Here is a 15,760-nt window from a genome sequence, read left to right as displayed (position 1 = left end):
ACTGTACAATATGTAAGATCAATACTAGACACCTTCAATTAGTGGTGTACTTCACTCCATTCCACTTTAAACATTCGGCAGCATTTCATCCTCTGTTCGTGCACAATCCAACTATCAGGTGTTCACACTTCAATGTCACCAGCCGAGCCTCCGCCCAGCTAATTGAGTTTGCTGCCGCCCAAATTGAAAAAACCTGGACACTATAAAAACTGGAAGGAAGACCAGTTCATCATAACAATCCCTGAGGAAGCTCACTGCCTTTTTTGGCCACGAGCGAAACTCGTTGGTTGATCACACCTACACCTATCCATACAGCACTGTCAAGTGCCTTACTTATTCATTTTCCTCACTCTAGCATGCTAGATTGCTCATCTCATCTCACCGAACCGCTGTCTGCGAGGGATACTTAGAGCGTGCATATGCCACCTCCGTTACACACAGGCTGTGTGTCTGCGCCCTGCATCATTACATAAATTGAAGGCAGGAGACGCTATCAGTCTGTAGGAGGGACCCCCGTCCAGCGCACATCAACTATTAAGCAACATCAACTTCAACTCACTGAACCGCTGTCTGCGAGGGATTCACCTAGCGTGCATACGCTACCTCCGGTAAAACACAGCCTCTGTGTCTGCACCTTGCACTGCTGTATATACTAAAGACAGGAGACACTGTGAGTCTATAAGAGGGACCCTCGCTCAGCGTACATCTACCATCGAGCGACATCAAGTAAGTTACCCTGGATTTCCACACAGATTGTTTTGGGACATTTTCTTTTCTTTTTCTTTTTCTTTTCATGTAAACCTCCATGGACATGACCTCTAGGTCCGCTTAGTGCACTCATTTAAATGTCAGTACCTTTTTGGGACATTTGATACATCATCTCTTTCAACAGGGCTGAAAGGGCATCTGTCTATCGACAAATTGGACAATCTGTAACACGGGCTTTACAAACCCAGTGGACATTTATGTGCACGGACTGATCTTATTTCAACATCTGTCCATATATGTATATACTTTATTGTCAACCCTGACATTAGATAGCAAACACATTTAATATATAAACTTATTTCCCTCCCTCCAAAAAGCCCCAGCAATAATTACATTTAACAAATTTTACCATTTCCCACAACAATCACAGGCATTAAAAAATACATAATCATATTTACTACATAGACCTCATTTTTCACAAACAGCCCACAATCAATAAATAGCTTTCAAACCACTCCAGCATTAAATTAAAGGTCTAATTACCCCATTATAAATTCATAAGCCCCACTATTAAATTAAATTGCCCCATCATCATCCCACAAATAATATAGCACTCCGCAATTAAATTAATAGCCTACCTCCCACATTATATTAAGACCCCCTCCTCCCTTCCACATTACATTCATTTACTGCCCCCCCCACACACACACACAAGCTGCATTCATTTACTGCCCCCCCCCCCCACACACACACTGCATTCATTTACTGGCCCCCCCACACACACACTGCATTCATTTACTGGCCCCCCCACACACACACTGCATTCATTTACTGGCCCCCACACACACACACTGAATTCATTTACTGGCCCCAACACACACACTGCATTCATTTACTGGCCCCCACACACACACTGCATTCATTAACTGGTCCCCACACACACTGCATTTATTTACTGGCCCCCACACACACATTGCATTCATTAACTGGTCCCCACACACACACACACACACACTGCATTCATTTACTGGCTCACACACATGGCATTCATTTACTGGACCCCACACACTCTGCATTCATTTACTGGTCCCTCACTCACACACACACACACACACACAATATACTGGCCACTCATTCACACACACACACACAAGCACAATATACTGGCCCCTCACTCACTCACACACACAATATACTGGCTCCTCGGTCACACACACACACACACACACACACACAATATACTGGCCCCTCGCGCACACACACACAATATACTGGCCCCTCACTCATACACACACACACACACACACACACACACACAATATGTTGGCCCCTCACACACACACACACACACACTATACTGGCCCCTCACTCACACATACACACACACAATATACTGGCCTCTCTCACACACACACACACAAAATCTACTGGACCCTCACACACACACACACACAAAATATATTGGCCCCTCAATCACACACACAATATATTGGCCCCTCAATCACACACACAATATACTGGCCCTATACTTATATATATATATATAAGTATCCAGATCCAACGAGAAGGTGGCTGGTCCCGGAGGGGGGGCCAGCCACCAAGTAAGTGAAATTAGGCATCGGGCCAGCTCAAAATAGTTTTTTTTGGTCCGTCCCAGCCCGCCCCTGATTCTAGCTCAGCACACACACACACACACACACACACACACACACACACACAGACACACGCACTTCAGAAAACAGTCTTTCTGGCTGTAGCTCCTCTTCCTCTCTGTGAGTCTGACAGTGGCTGCTCGGTATGCCCACATGCTCAAACATCACTCTCCCTCCCTCTCCTTTCCTGAAGTTTTGACAGCCCTGCAGAAGATAGAAGGAGACTGCAGACCTGGGCAAGCCGTTTATAAAAATATTGGCAAATGGACCCCGCCCTAGTTACGGTCCTGTAACCTATATTATTCTATTTACCTTTAAACGTGTTCAGTTGCTCACTTAAAAAAAGTTATATTTTAAAATGTATTAATAATAACAAAACCTGTTGAATCTACACAAGCATGAGCATTGTAATTATCAAAAATTATGAAATTAACTTAGCTAACAAACCAATTCTGCAATTCATCTATTCAACGTTAAACATCAAACAGCCCAGTCCAGTTTTGTAATTATAAACAAACTATTCCCTTGCGAAGTTGCAAGTCACCCATCCCGGCAAATCTCAAGGACATATGACGTTCTTATGTGTCTGTGTGTGAATAGATGCATCCTGCACAGAGAGAGCAATAAGCGCATGCACCACTACACGTTATGCCAATTTAAAAATGCTTATGTGCTAGGTCTAAACATGTATACACTTGGAAATTACCTTATTAACAAATGGATAATTCTAAATATATATATATATATATATATATATATATATATATATATATATATAAAATAGGAAAATAGGAACACGAAAACAATAAGTCCAAAAAAGTTGAGGCCCCCAGCCAGTCGGAGGCATGGGGAAATTTCCCCCCTAACCCCCTTCTGGTAGGGCCTGTGTGTGTTTACCATGTGCTTCTGCCCACCACTATGTTAAAGCAGAACAGCAACACTTTCAGGGAAAGCTGTGCACCTTAAAAGGCCCCCGCAGTGAGCTGCATCCTGACATTGAAAAGTTTTTTGACACCTAACAAGACTTTAGACTGACAGGAGGGAGCCGTTCACAGCATGCGGTCTTACACAAGGAGACCACGTGAGAATGACACAGATATTATTTTTCATAAAGTCTGCTGCCTCAGTTTTATGATGCCAATTTGCATATACTCCAGAATGTTATGAAGAGTGATCAGATGAATTGCAATTAATTTCAAAGTCCCTCTTTGCCATGACAATGAACTTTATGGCAAAAACAACATTTCCACTGCATTTATCGGATCATCAAAAACTTCAAGGAGAGAGGTTCAATAGTTGTGAAGAAGGCTTCAGGACACACAAGAATGTCCAGCATGTGACAGGACCGTCTTCTAAAGTTGATTCAGCTGCAGAATCAGGGCACCACCAGTGCAGAGATTGTTTAGGAGTGGCAGCGGACAGGTATGAGTGCATCTGTGCGCACAGTGAGGCAAAGACTTTTGGAGGATGGCCTGTTGTCGAGAAAAACATCAAAGAAGCCACTTCTCTCCATGAAAAACATTAGGGACAGACTGATATTCTGCAAAAGGTACAGGGATTGGACTGCTGAGGACTAGGGTAAAGTCATTTTCTCTGATGAATCCCCTTTCTGATTGTTTGGGGCATCTGGAAAACGCTTGTCTGAAGAAGGAAAGGTGAGCGCTACCATCAGTCCTGTGTGCTACCGTCAGTAACCATCCTTAGACCACTCATGTTTGGGGCTGCTTCTCAGCCAAGGGAGTGGGCCTACTCACAATTTTGCCTCATAACACAACAATGAATAAAGAATAGTACCAAAACACCCTCCAAGAGTAGTTTCTCCCAACCATTCAAGAACAGTTTGGTGACGAACAATGCCTTTTCCAGCATGATGGAGCACCTTGCTATAAGGCAAAAATTATAACTTAGTGGTTTAGGGATCAAAACATCAAAATGTTGGGTCCATGGCCAGGAAACTGCCCAGACCATAATCCCATTGAGAACTTGTGGTCAATCCTTAAGATTCAGGTGGACAATCAAAACCCACAAATTCTGACAAACTCCAAGCATTGATTAGGCAAGAATGGGCGACCATCAGTCAGTATATGGCCTAGAAGTTGATTGACAGCATGCCAGGGCGAATTGTAGAGGTATTCAAAAAGAAGGGTCAACACTGCAAATATTGACTCTTTGCATAAACTTAATGTAGTTGTCAATAAAAGCCTTTGACAATTATGATGCTTGTAATTTTACTTCAGTATACCATAGCAACATCTGACAAAAAGGTCTAAAAACACTGAAGCAGTAAACTTTGTGAAAACCCATACTTGTGTCATTCTTAAAACTTTTGGCCATGACTGTAAATGTGCAGGAGATTATGATTGGCTTATTAACAAGAGAGTTATGTTTCTGGGATATATCTGAGAAAAGTTAAGACAATTCAAAACTTAGGAATAGTTTTGAACAAACCCTAGTTGAAACCCAAGGGACATTTCCTCCCCCACATTCGCATCCACACTGCCCCTGTGAATGCCATCTCATTTGATTTTGCTTAAAAACCTGTGTTGTGAAGGGACAAACTGTCAGTCTTTTGGGAAATCACTCATTATTGATAAGCTATAAGCCAATTTCCCTTGGTGCAGAATATACCACTTATCTGTAAATTAAACTCTGGATTTAATCCCTTTATTTTAAACTGTTTTGCTTTTGTATGTACGTCAATTGTTTATTAATTATTTTTATAACCTGTAAGCATTATACTTTTTGTATATTAAATCAAAAAATTTACTGAGTGATGCCCTTATTGCTCTAAATGAATTCACTGCTTGTTTAGGAGAGAGATTGCTTGGCTGGTTTAACTCTTTAGATACCAGTGTGTGAAAGGTTGATTGTTTAGCTACTAGAGCACAGAGGGTGCGCAATTGGGTGATTAAGTCATAGGTATGCTACGGGTCTTATATGTAGTTGGTGGCAGTTGCGGAGATGTACGGAAGCATGTGTCTGTGTTGGGAAAGGGACCACCTAAATCTGTAGCTCAAAAGATAGTTGAGAGTGAGGATTAGGCTGAAATCCTGTGTGTTCCCTTACAGTTACCTTCTATGTCACAAGTGCAGTTTGCTACAAATAAAGGGGGTTAGGAGAGGTTTCCTGACAAACTAGAAGTGATATATTGTTTGACTATGATAATGTTAAGATTCCTAGTGAACTCAGGATGCAGATTTTCAGGTAGCAGCATAACCAGGTATAACTCCAAAACATAAATATGAACAGGTGTGATGAATGGCAGGAAAGTCCACAGAGCAACAGGTTCCAAGCAAGTGACAAATATAGTTAAAATGCAGGAACAAATATAGAGTTACCCTATTGCCAGGATGCACGAGTCTGTCCAGGGAAGCAAACAGAGTAGTCAAAATTGACCCTAGTCTCTCTCTCTCTCTCTCTCTGTATGTTAGGGAACTTAGACTGTAAGCTCCAATGGTGCAGGGACTGATGTGAATGAGTTCTCTGTACAGCGCTGCGGAATCACTGGCGCTATATAAATGGTGATGATGATGATGATAGAGTTACCCTATTGCCAAGATGCACTAGTCTGTCCAGGGAAGCAAACAGAGTAGCTGAGCCCAGTGACCAGGCAGAGGTCTGGGCAACAAAAGTTCAAGCAGAAACCAGTGTCCAGGCAGAGTTCAGGGTCACAAGCGAATAGGCATAAACCGGTAATCAGGCCGAGGTCACAACGGGAGATCAACAGCAGTAGAACAAACACTGGAACAGGGAGAAACAAGCAGCAGCCAGGGAATAATGATGAACTGCACAGAGAACAGATTGAGGCAGGTATTTGAAGCTGTGAGACAGGTGCAGTTCTAATTAGGCAAGGAGATTAACTCCTACAGCCATGGTGTACAGTTCAGGGGCAGGACAGCAGCACCTCTGGTGGATTTGAAGTACTGCTGCTACATAAAAAATATAGGCAGGGTTATAACAGATAAGATATTAAATCAGGGAGTAGCTTGAGGGGGCGATTTGTGACAAAATAATATATATATATTTATAAAAATATATGTTTGTGGGTTGGCCGGGGGAGGACTTTCCACTAAACACTTATTAGGTCCATCATGTCTGAAACCTGAGGAATGGCTAATGTTGCCTAGGTGTAGGGTATATTCCAGGTATGAAATCCACAATTTCTGATGACTACTCTTTAATGCTTGTCCCCCCATAACAAAAAATTACAAATATTGTTAACTCTAGATGCTTACATTCTTCAACAGCCTCCTCCTCTATGGTCGGCTCTGCAGCCTCCTCCTAGGCCTGCTCCTAGCCCTGCTACTTGACAGCACCCTCTTCGTGCTCCAGCTGCCAGACGGGTGAAATGGTTTGGAATACATATAACATTTTAGCTATTTACAAAATGGTGTTTCTGTTTCTCAATTATATCCAAACAGTCAGATAACGTAAGATATATCCATTAGAACCCATTGACAAGTTAGTGACGTAAAAAACAAAATTATACAAAACTTTTAGATGGACTTGTCCTGGGCCGAAAATATCAATCACATAGTGATTCTGACATATTATTAACACAGGATATGGTTGATGGCAGAATAATTGGCAGGTGAGGCAGACATGTTACAGCTAATGACTTGTAGTTCATCAAATGAAGCCTTAGCTAGAGCATAGCAGCAAACAAACCTATCAGTCAAGCTTGAAATTGAATTTTAAAAGTGCTATTACTAGAGAACTCACATCTGTGAATCTCAGACCAGAGATTTTGTAGGCGTTGCATTTTGAACCTTACACCGTTATTCTAAAATATTTGCAGACTGTTTAGGTATTCTCTTTTTACTGGTCAAAATTTCAGATGTATGCATTTGCATATGGTTTTGTTTTGAAAAATAATACACGGTTTGACTAATCACAAAAACAATTGTCTGTTTTGGATCTTAGAGACTTTAAATAGTAAGAATTTCACCAGATTCGAAAAATTAGTTACCTTAAAAATAGATCTCTAACACATATTGCCTGAAGTGGCCTGCCTCTACAGTTTCAGAAGGGATGGCTCTGCCTCTACCTCCTCCTCCACAGCAACCTCGATCTTCACACCTGGAGCACCACTCCTGATAGCAATGTTGTGGAACACCACACACAGAGCAATGATGTTGCATACTTTGCTCGGCATATACATCATTGCCCCACTAGACTCATCAAGGCACCAAAAGCAGTCCTTTAAATACGCCAAAAACACGCTCCACAACCTAACTAGTTGATATATGCGCCGAGTTGTATGTGACTTCATGTTCTGTGTGTGGGTTCAAAATAGGAGTAAGGAGCGTTATCTCCAACGCAGGGTGAGAAGAAAGACAAACGGCTAGATTTACTAAGCTGCGGGTTTGAAAAAGTGGGGATGTTGCCTATAGCAACCAATCAGATTCTAGCTATCATTTTGTAGAAAGTACTAAATAAATGAAAGCTAGAATCTGATTGGTTGCTATAGGCAACATCCCCACTTTTTCAAACCTGCAGCTTAGTAAATCTAGCCGAAAGTGACCAAACATTAGTCCAGACGTCAAATACAATTAAAAAAAAAAATGGAATATGGAAACATCATAGCGATGGACTGGTATAGTGCTAAATCTAAAATTTACATCTAAAGTTCGGATTCATTAGAGAAAGGAAAGTGAAAAATGATTACATATGCTCTATTGCCAAGCCATCTTCCATTTGTGGGCGAAGAAATTTTACAATGTGTTTTCAACTTTATAATTGTGAGAGGGCATGGCCACTATCTACTTCGTTAATAAATCCAGCCTTAAGTTCAGATTTTGTTTTTAAAGTAATTTTAAATATTGGGTTACTTGCACCTTTGCTTAGGCATGTGGGCTTGGAGAGGTAACAACCTTTAAAATGTGTTTACATATTGATCATGTCACAGACCATGTCAGTTTTATATATTTATAAAACATGGTAAAATAACATGAGTCTTGTTAGTTTCTAATCAAAACACAAGGAAAAAACATCTCTTGAATTGTAACATGCACTATATGACACAATGGTGAGATCTAGCATCCGAAGACAAACTTCTATTTCTGACTACAGTATATAGGAATATCATAAATGACATCAAAAGATTATTAATACATAATGTAAAAATATAATGTAAATTATCAAGAATCCACATGTCTTCATGCGGCCTTGCAGCCCCTTGCCTCTCTTGTAATCTGCTCCACATTCCTGATTATCTAAAAGCGAAGGAGTCATGGGTGCTCCCCCACCCCATATGGCAAACAGGTCATGAATGAGGAGAGACGGGTCACATATAGCCTGGACATTTATCGAGTGGAAATGTTTCCGATTCAAATAAATGGAAAAAATCCCACCCGACGGGAACAAGGCTACATGTGTCCCATCTAATGCCCCTATGATGTGCGGAAAGCTGACTATGGTGGCAAACTGCTGCTTTATGCGCACAAGGGACTCTTCGAGTGGCAAATGGATAAATTGCCTGAGCCGCAACAGGAACTCACTCTGCACAACCTTCAGTACACGACTGAAGGTGGCCTGGGACAACCCTGCCGTGACTCCCACTGTTGTCTGAAAAAAGCCAGTGGCGCAAAAGTGCAGTACCACCAACAGTTTGGTCAATGGTGGTACTGCTGTTGCGATGTGGCACATTTCTCTAGGCCACTCTGCACAATGCGCATGGTGTCCGTGATGACACGATGGAACACCTCAGCATCTGACATCCCAAAGAGGTTGACACATGGCCTGAAGATATGCTCCGTGGGCCGGCGAAGTTGGACCAGTCGCTGCTTTTGGAGGGGTGGACACCTCTCGTCCTCCTGAGGAGCAGCCACCTCCTGCTCAAACAGAATTATTCTAGTTCAAGAAGTGGTAATATGTGAGAAAGATGGATAAAGGTTGAATATATAAAAAATTACCTCATACCGTGCAATCTTTGTATTTGGCATTCTCACAAATAGCTCCCTCTAGCTACTCCCAAATTTAATGACTTATCCTATATTCACACAGTCAAACAATATATCACCTCTAATTTGTCAGGAAACCTCTGCTAACTACTGTTATCATTCACAACCCGCACTCGTGAATTGGAAGTGTTTACTGTATAGGGCTACACACGATTCCAGCACGCAATCTTCCTCTCACCTATCACACAGGTTACAGATTTGCTGAATCGCCCCCAAACTGTGCTTACACACATACTTCGGTTTGCTACCGTTTATTGAATAAGGGCAATAGGTCCCCAATATACTGACTCACACTGGCACACAATGAGAACTCCTTATACACAGTTAGCAAGGCACACACCAGCAATCAAAGGGTTAACACTTAACCCCTCAAGGCTCTATAACACAAATGTACATGCAGGCACACACTTGGCTTGGTACAGTCATGGCCAAAAGTTTTGAGAATGACACAAGTATTGGTTGTCACAAAGATTGCTGCTTTAGTGTTTTTAGACCTTTTTGTCAGATGTTGCTATGGTATACTGAAGTAAAATTACAAGCATTTCATAAGTGTCAAAGGCTTTTATTGACAATTACATTAAGTTTATGCAAAGAGTCAATATTTGCAGTGTTGACCCTTCTTTTTGAATACCTCTGCAATTCGCCCTGGCATGCTGTCAATCAACTTCTAGGCCATATACTGACTGATGGTCGCCCATTCTTGCCTAATCAATGCTTGGAGTTTGTCAGAATTTGTGGGTTTTGATTGTCCACCCGAATCTTGAGGATTGACCACAAGTTCTCAATGGAATTACAGTCTGGGAAGTTTCCTGGCCATGGACCCAACATTTTGATGTATTGATCCCTAAACCACTAAGTTATCACTTTTGCCTTAAAGCATGGAGCTCCATCATGCTGGAAAAGGAATTGTTCGTCACCAAACTGTTCTTGGATGGTTGGGAGAAGTTGGAGGGTGTTTTGGTACCATTCTTTATTCATTGTTGTGTTCTTAGTCAAAATTGTGAGTAAGCCCACTCCCTTGGCTGAGAAGCAACCCCACACATGATTGGTCTCAGGATGCTTTACTGATGGCACGACACAGTACTGATTGTAGCGCTCACCTTTCCTTCTTCAGACAAGTGTTTTTCCATATGCCCCAAACAAACTGAAAGGGGATTCATCAGAGAAAATGACTTAACCCTAGTCCTCAGCAGTCCAATTCCTGCTCCTTTTGCAGAATATCAGTCTGTCCCTGATTTTTTTCATGGAGAGAAGTGGCTTCTTTGTTGGCCTTCTTGAGACCAGATCATCCTCCAAAAGTCTTAGCCACACTGTGCGTGCTGATACACTCACACCTGCCTGCTGCCACTCCTAACCAAGCTCTGCACTAGTGGTTGTCACGGGCACTAGGGGTTGCAACCCGAGTTTCACCAGATGGCACTCTGCTGGAGAGGCGGGGATATGGCATGCACCTCAAAGCAGGCAGGTGAATGATTGGAGCGACACAACAGCAGGAGAGTAGAGATAGTCTGAGGAAATCAACGACTTGGAGTTGTAAACTGGAATCTGAAGATAATGTAGACACGAGGAGTGGACGTGGATCGGTGATGATAGGTAGAGGAGGAGTCAGTGGTCTGCGTACAGCAAGTTGTACCACTGCTCTGATGGGAAGAATAGGATTGGTGCAGGTAGGTAGCAGGGTAGTCGGTGGTCTGCGTGCAGCAAGTTGTACCACCGCTATGGTGAGGAAACGGGTCCAGGTGTAGGTAGGTAATAGGAAAGTCAGTGGTCTGCGAGTAGCAAGTTGTACCACTGCTGTGTGAAGGAGTGAGGACTTGTCCAGGTGCAGGAGAGTGAAGTTGAAAGGCAAACTGTGGCTGTATGGGAACAGCGCGAGTAGAGCAATGTCTTGGAAGGCACAATGAATAGTCTGTATATAGTTGGTGCCTTGCAGTGAGGAGAAGCTGATCACAGCAGATTATGCACAATGATGCCAAGTAGTAGCGTGAGAAGATATCGAGCTTGAGTGACAGCTTGTCCTAACTGGAGCAATGCGGAAACACAGTCTATATGGGTACCTGTACCCTGCGCAACAAACAACAATGGATGCAACTGGTATGTAAGCAGAATAGGTAATAGTCAATAGTTAGTAGAGCATACCCAGTTGTGTAGATCCGGAATCAGCTGAGAGGTGAAGCGTTGTAGCGGTCTTGAGAGAAGATTAAAATGTCGTCCAGATAGACTACAACGAATACGTATAATAAGTCCCGGAAGATCTCGTTCACGAATCCTTGAAAGACAGCAGGGGCATTACACAGTCCAAAAGGCATCACCAGATATTCGTAATGTCTATCCCTGGTATTAAACGCTGTCTTCCATTCGTCACCTGACTTGATCCGGATTAGGTTGTAAGCGCCACGGAGATCAAGTTTGGTGAATATCCGGGCACTCTTGATACGGTCGAAGAGTTCGGTGATAAGTGGAATCGGGTATCGGTTTTTAACGGTAATGGCATTGAGCCCCCGATAGTCAATGCAAGGTCTTAAGGTACCATCTTTCTTTTTAACGAAAAAGAACCCCTCTCCAGCGGGAGAGCTGGAAGGACGGATGAATCCGCGATGCAGATTGTCCTTGATGTATTCAGACATAGCCTGAGTCTCTGGTAAAGAGAGTGGATATACACGTCCCCTAGGAGGGTTTTTGCCAGGTAGCAGGTCTATGGGACAATCCCATGCCTGATGAGGTGGCAGACGTTCAGACCGAGCTTTATCGAACACGTCGGTGAACGGGGCGTACTGTGGAGGAAGGCCTGGAGGGCCAGGTGTTAAGGAAGATTTATTGATCTTAAGTGGAACCACTCGGGTTAGACATCTGTGATGACAATCCGGACCCCAGGATGTGACTTGGGGAGTATTCCAATCAATTTGTGGTGAGTGAAGCTGAAGCCATGGGAGACCAAGGACAATGGAACTGGTAGTAACCGGAAGAACCAGAAAAGAGATTTTGTCTTGGTGTAGCACTCCGACTTGGAGGATCAGCGGAGACGTACAGTGAGTGATAAGTCCATTGACAATATGAGAGCCGTCTATAGCGGTGACAGCTATGGCGGTTTTTAAGGGGACCACTGGTTGACTAGAGCACTGGAGATGAAGTTGCCGGCAGCGCCGGAGTCCAGGAGTGCTTGGGAACTAAAGGGTTTGGAGGAAAAAAGAATAGTCACATCAAACGCACACACTTTGACATCCATAGAAGATAGAGAGGAATCCAGGGCCCCTAACCTTACCTCTCCAGAACAGGTTAGGGCCTGGCATTTCCCGACTTCTTGGGGCATGAGTTCAAGCTGTGAGACGGGTCAGCACAATAGATGCAGAGTCTATTTTTAATTTGTCGATCCCTCTCTTGAGATGTTAATTTTGAGCGGCCTACCTCCATGGGTTCCACTGGAGGCGGAAGCTGACGAACTGGAGGTGATGGAGTAGTGGACCCTTTAGAGGTGCTGGTTCTTTCAGACTCCCTCTCACGGAATCTCTTATCTACCCTATGACTTAGGGAAATTAGGTCGCCCAAGGATGATGGTAACTCTTGTGTGGTCAGAGCGTCCTTGATCTTGTCTGCTAGACCCTGCCAGAAGGCAGTTATCAGGGCCTCTGTGTTCCACTGCAGTTCAGAGGCAAGTATTCGAAACGGAATAACGTACTGGGCCACAGAGCGTGATCCTTGGCGAAGTCGGAGGATGCTAGAAGCCGCTGAAACAACGCGGCCAGGTTCGTCGAATATTTTTCGAAAAGTGGAGATGAACAGTGCACTATCCTCCAATAAGGGGTCATTTCTTTCCCACAGGGGGGAGGCCCACGCCAGAGCCTGTCCGGAAAACAGGGAAATGAGGTAGGCCACTTTGGCACGAGGAGTGGAAAAATGATGAGGTTGAAGTTCGAAATGGAGAGAGCATTGATTAAGGAAACCTCTACAAGTTTTTGGGTCTCCGTCATATTTTGATGGAGTAGGCAGGTGTAGTGTGGAAGCTGTAGACACCTGGGATGGCACTGGGGGAGAAGATGGTGCTGGAGGTTCAACAGTCGCTGAAACATTTTGTGGAGGAGCTGCTCGGGTGGCCAGCGTTTGGAAACACTGGAACAGATGTTGCTGCCGGGCATCCTGTTGTTCTACCCGAGTAATCAAATGCTGCAGCATCTCCTTAGTTGTTGGTTCCAATCCTGGGTCTGTCATGGCCTGATCTTACTGTCATGGGCACTAGGAGTAACCCGAGTTTCACCAGATGGCACTCTGTTGGAGAGGCGGGGATATGGCACGCACCTCAAAGCAGGCAGGTGAATGATTGGAGCGACACAACAGCAGGAGAGTAGAGATAGTCTGAGGAAATCAACGACTTGGAGTTGTAAACTGGAAACTGAAGATAATGTAGACACGAGGAGTGGACGTGGATCGGTGATGATAGGTAGAGGAGGAGTCAGTGGTCTGCGTACAGCAAGTTGTACCACTGCTCTGATGGGAAGAATAGGATTGGTGCAGGTAGGTAGCAGGGTAGTCGGTGGTCTGCGTGCAGCAAGTTGTACCACCGCTATGGTGAGGAAACGGGTCCAGGTGTAGGTAAGTAATAGGAAAGTCAGTGGTCTGCGAGTAGCAAGTTGTACCACCGCTGTGATAGGAGGACTTGTCCAGGTGCAGGTATGTAGCAGGGAAGTCAGTGGTCTGCGTGCAGCAAGTTGTACCACTGCTGTGTGAAGGAGTGAAGACTTGTCCAGGTGCAGGAGAGTGAAGTTGAAAGGCAAACTGTGGCTGTATGGGAACAGCGCGAGTAGAGCAATGTCTTGGAAGGCACAATAAATAGTCTGTATATAGTTGGTGCCTTGCAGTGAGGAGAAGCTGATCACAGCAGATTATGCACAATGATGCCAAGTAGTAGCGTGAGACGATATCGAGCTTGAGTGACAGCTTGTCCTAACTGGAGCAATGCGAAAACACAGTCTATATGGGTACCTGTACCCTGCGCAACAAACAACAATGGATGCAACTGGTATGTGAGCAGAATAGGTAATAGTCAATAGTTAGTAGAGCATACCCAGTTGTGTAGATCCGGAATCAGCTGAGAAGTGAAGCATTGTAGCGGTATGGGAACCGCCGCAGAGTTGAGCAGGGAAGCAGCGTGGAAGCTGTAACACGATCAGCAGAGTGTCAGCGTTGAAGCGGTAAGAGGACCGCTGCTGAGTGGAGCCGGGAGCAGCATGGAAGCTGTGACACGATCAGCGGGATGATAGCGTTGTAGCAGTATGGGAACCGCCGCTGAGTTGAACTGGGGAGCAGCGTGGAAGCTGTAGTATGAGCAAGCTGCGCACAGTTTGGAAACTGTACAAACGAGTAAAGCTGGAAGCAGTTTGGGATCTGCACACACCTATCAAAGTTCACTGGGAATGAGACTTCAAGATCAGGCCCCTACCTAGGGTTGCAGGTGCCTCAAATAGGGTGAGGTGATTGATCTGTCAATCACCTCCATGGACAGGTGAAGTTAATAGCGAGACCTGCGCATGCGCAGATGGCAGGATAGCGAGCGGCCACGATTCCACACAGGTGTAGGTAGAAAAGATGGAGGACCTCGCACCAGAGTAGAGGCACTCACGGTCCGGTGAGTGACAGTGGTGCCCTGATCCGCAGCTGATTCAACTTTAGGAGATGGTCCTGGCATTTGCTGGACGTTCTTGGGCACCCTGAAACCTTCTTCACATCTATTGAACCTCTCTCCTTGAAGTTCTTGATGGTCCGATAAATGGTTGATTTAGATGCAATCTTACTACCAGCAAAATCCTTGCCTGTGAAGCCCTGTTTGTGCAAAGCAATCACTGCACATGTTTCCTTACAGGTTAACCATGGTTAGCAGAGGAAGAACAATGATTTCAAGCACCACCCTACTTTTAAAGCTTACAATCTGTTATTCTAACTAAATCAGCATGAAAGAGTGATCTCCAACCTTGTCCTCGTCAATACTCTCACCTGTGATAACGAGATGATCACTGACCTGATGTCAGCTGGTTTTGTGGCAGGGCTGAAATGCAGTGTGTCACGAATAGACTTGCTCTGAAGATCTCACCTGCCGATAATGGCACTGCTAAGCTAGGAGGCGTGGGTCTTCACCAGGGACCCCCAGTTTTAAATACATAATGGTTGTCTGTCATTGGTGAATGTGGGGTCAGCAGTCAGCTGTTCTAACCACCGACAGGAAGTACAGCTGGCGTCTCCGTTGCACGCGCCTGAACTTCTGGCAGGGAACCAGAAGTAGCGTTCCATTGCTTGGCAACGGGACGCCCGGGCAGCAGAGGAGGCGACCATCCCCTGCAGCTAGCGTGTGTGCGGGACAGCGCCTGACAGTACTCCCCCCCTCTCCACTGATAGATGCGTCCTTCAAGGATTCTATTTTGATGAAATCAGCCAGAAGACGAGGGGCAT

This window comes from Mixophyes fleayi, chromosome 7 (genome assembly GCF_038048845.1).
Source record: "Mixophyes fleayi isolate aMixFle1 chromosome 7, aMixFle1.hap1, whole genome shotgun sequence".
NCBI lineage: Eukaryota > Metazoa > Chordata > Amphibia > Anura > Limnodynastidae > Mixophyes > Mixophyes fleayi.
This window is presented reverse-complemented; position numbering follows the sequence as displayed.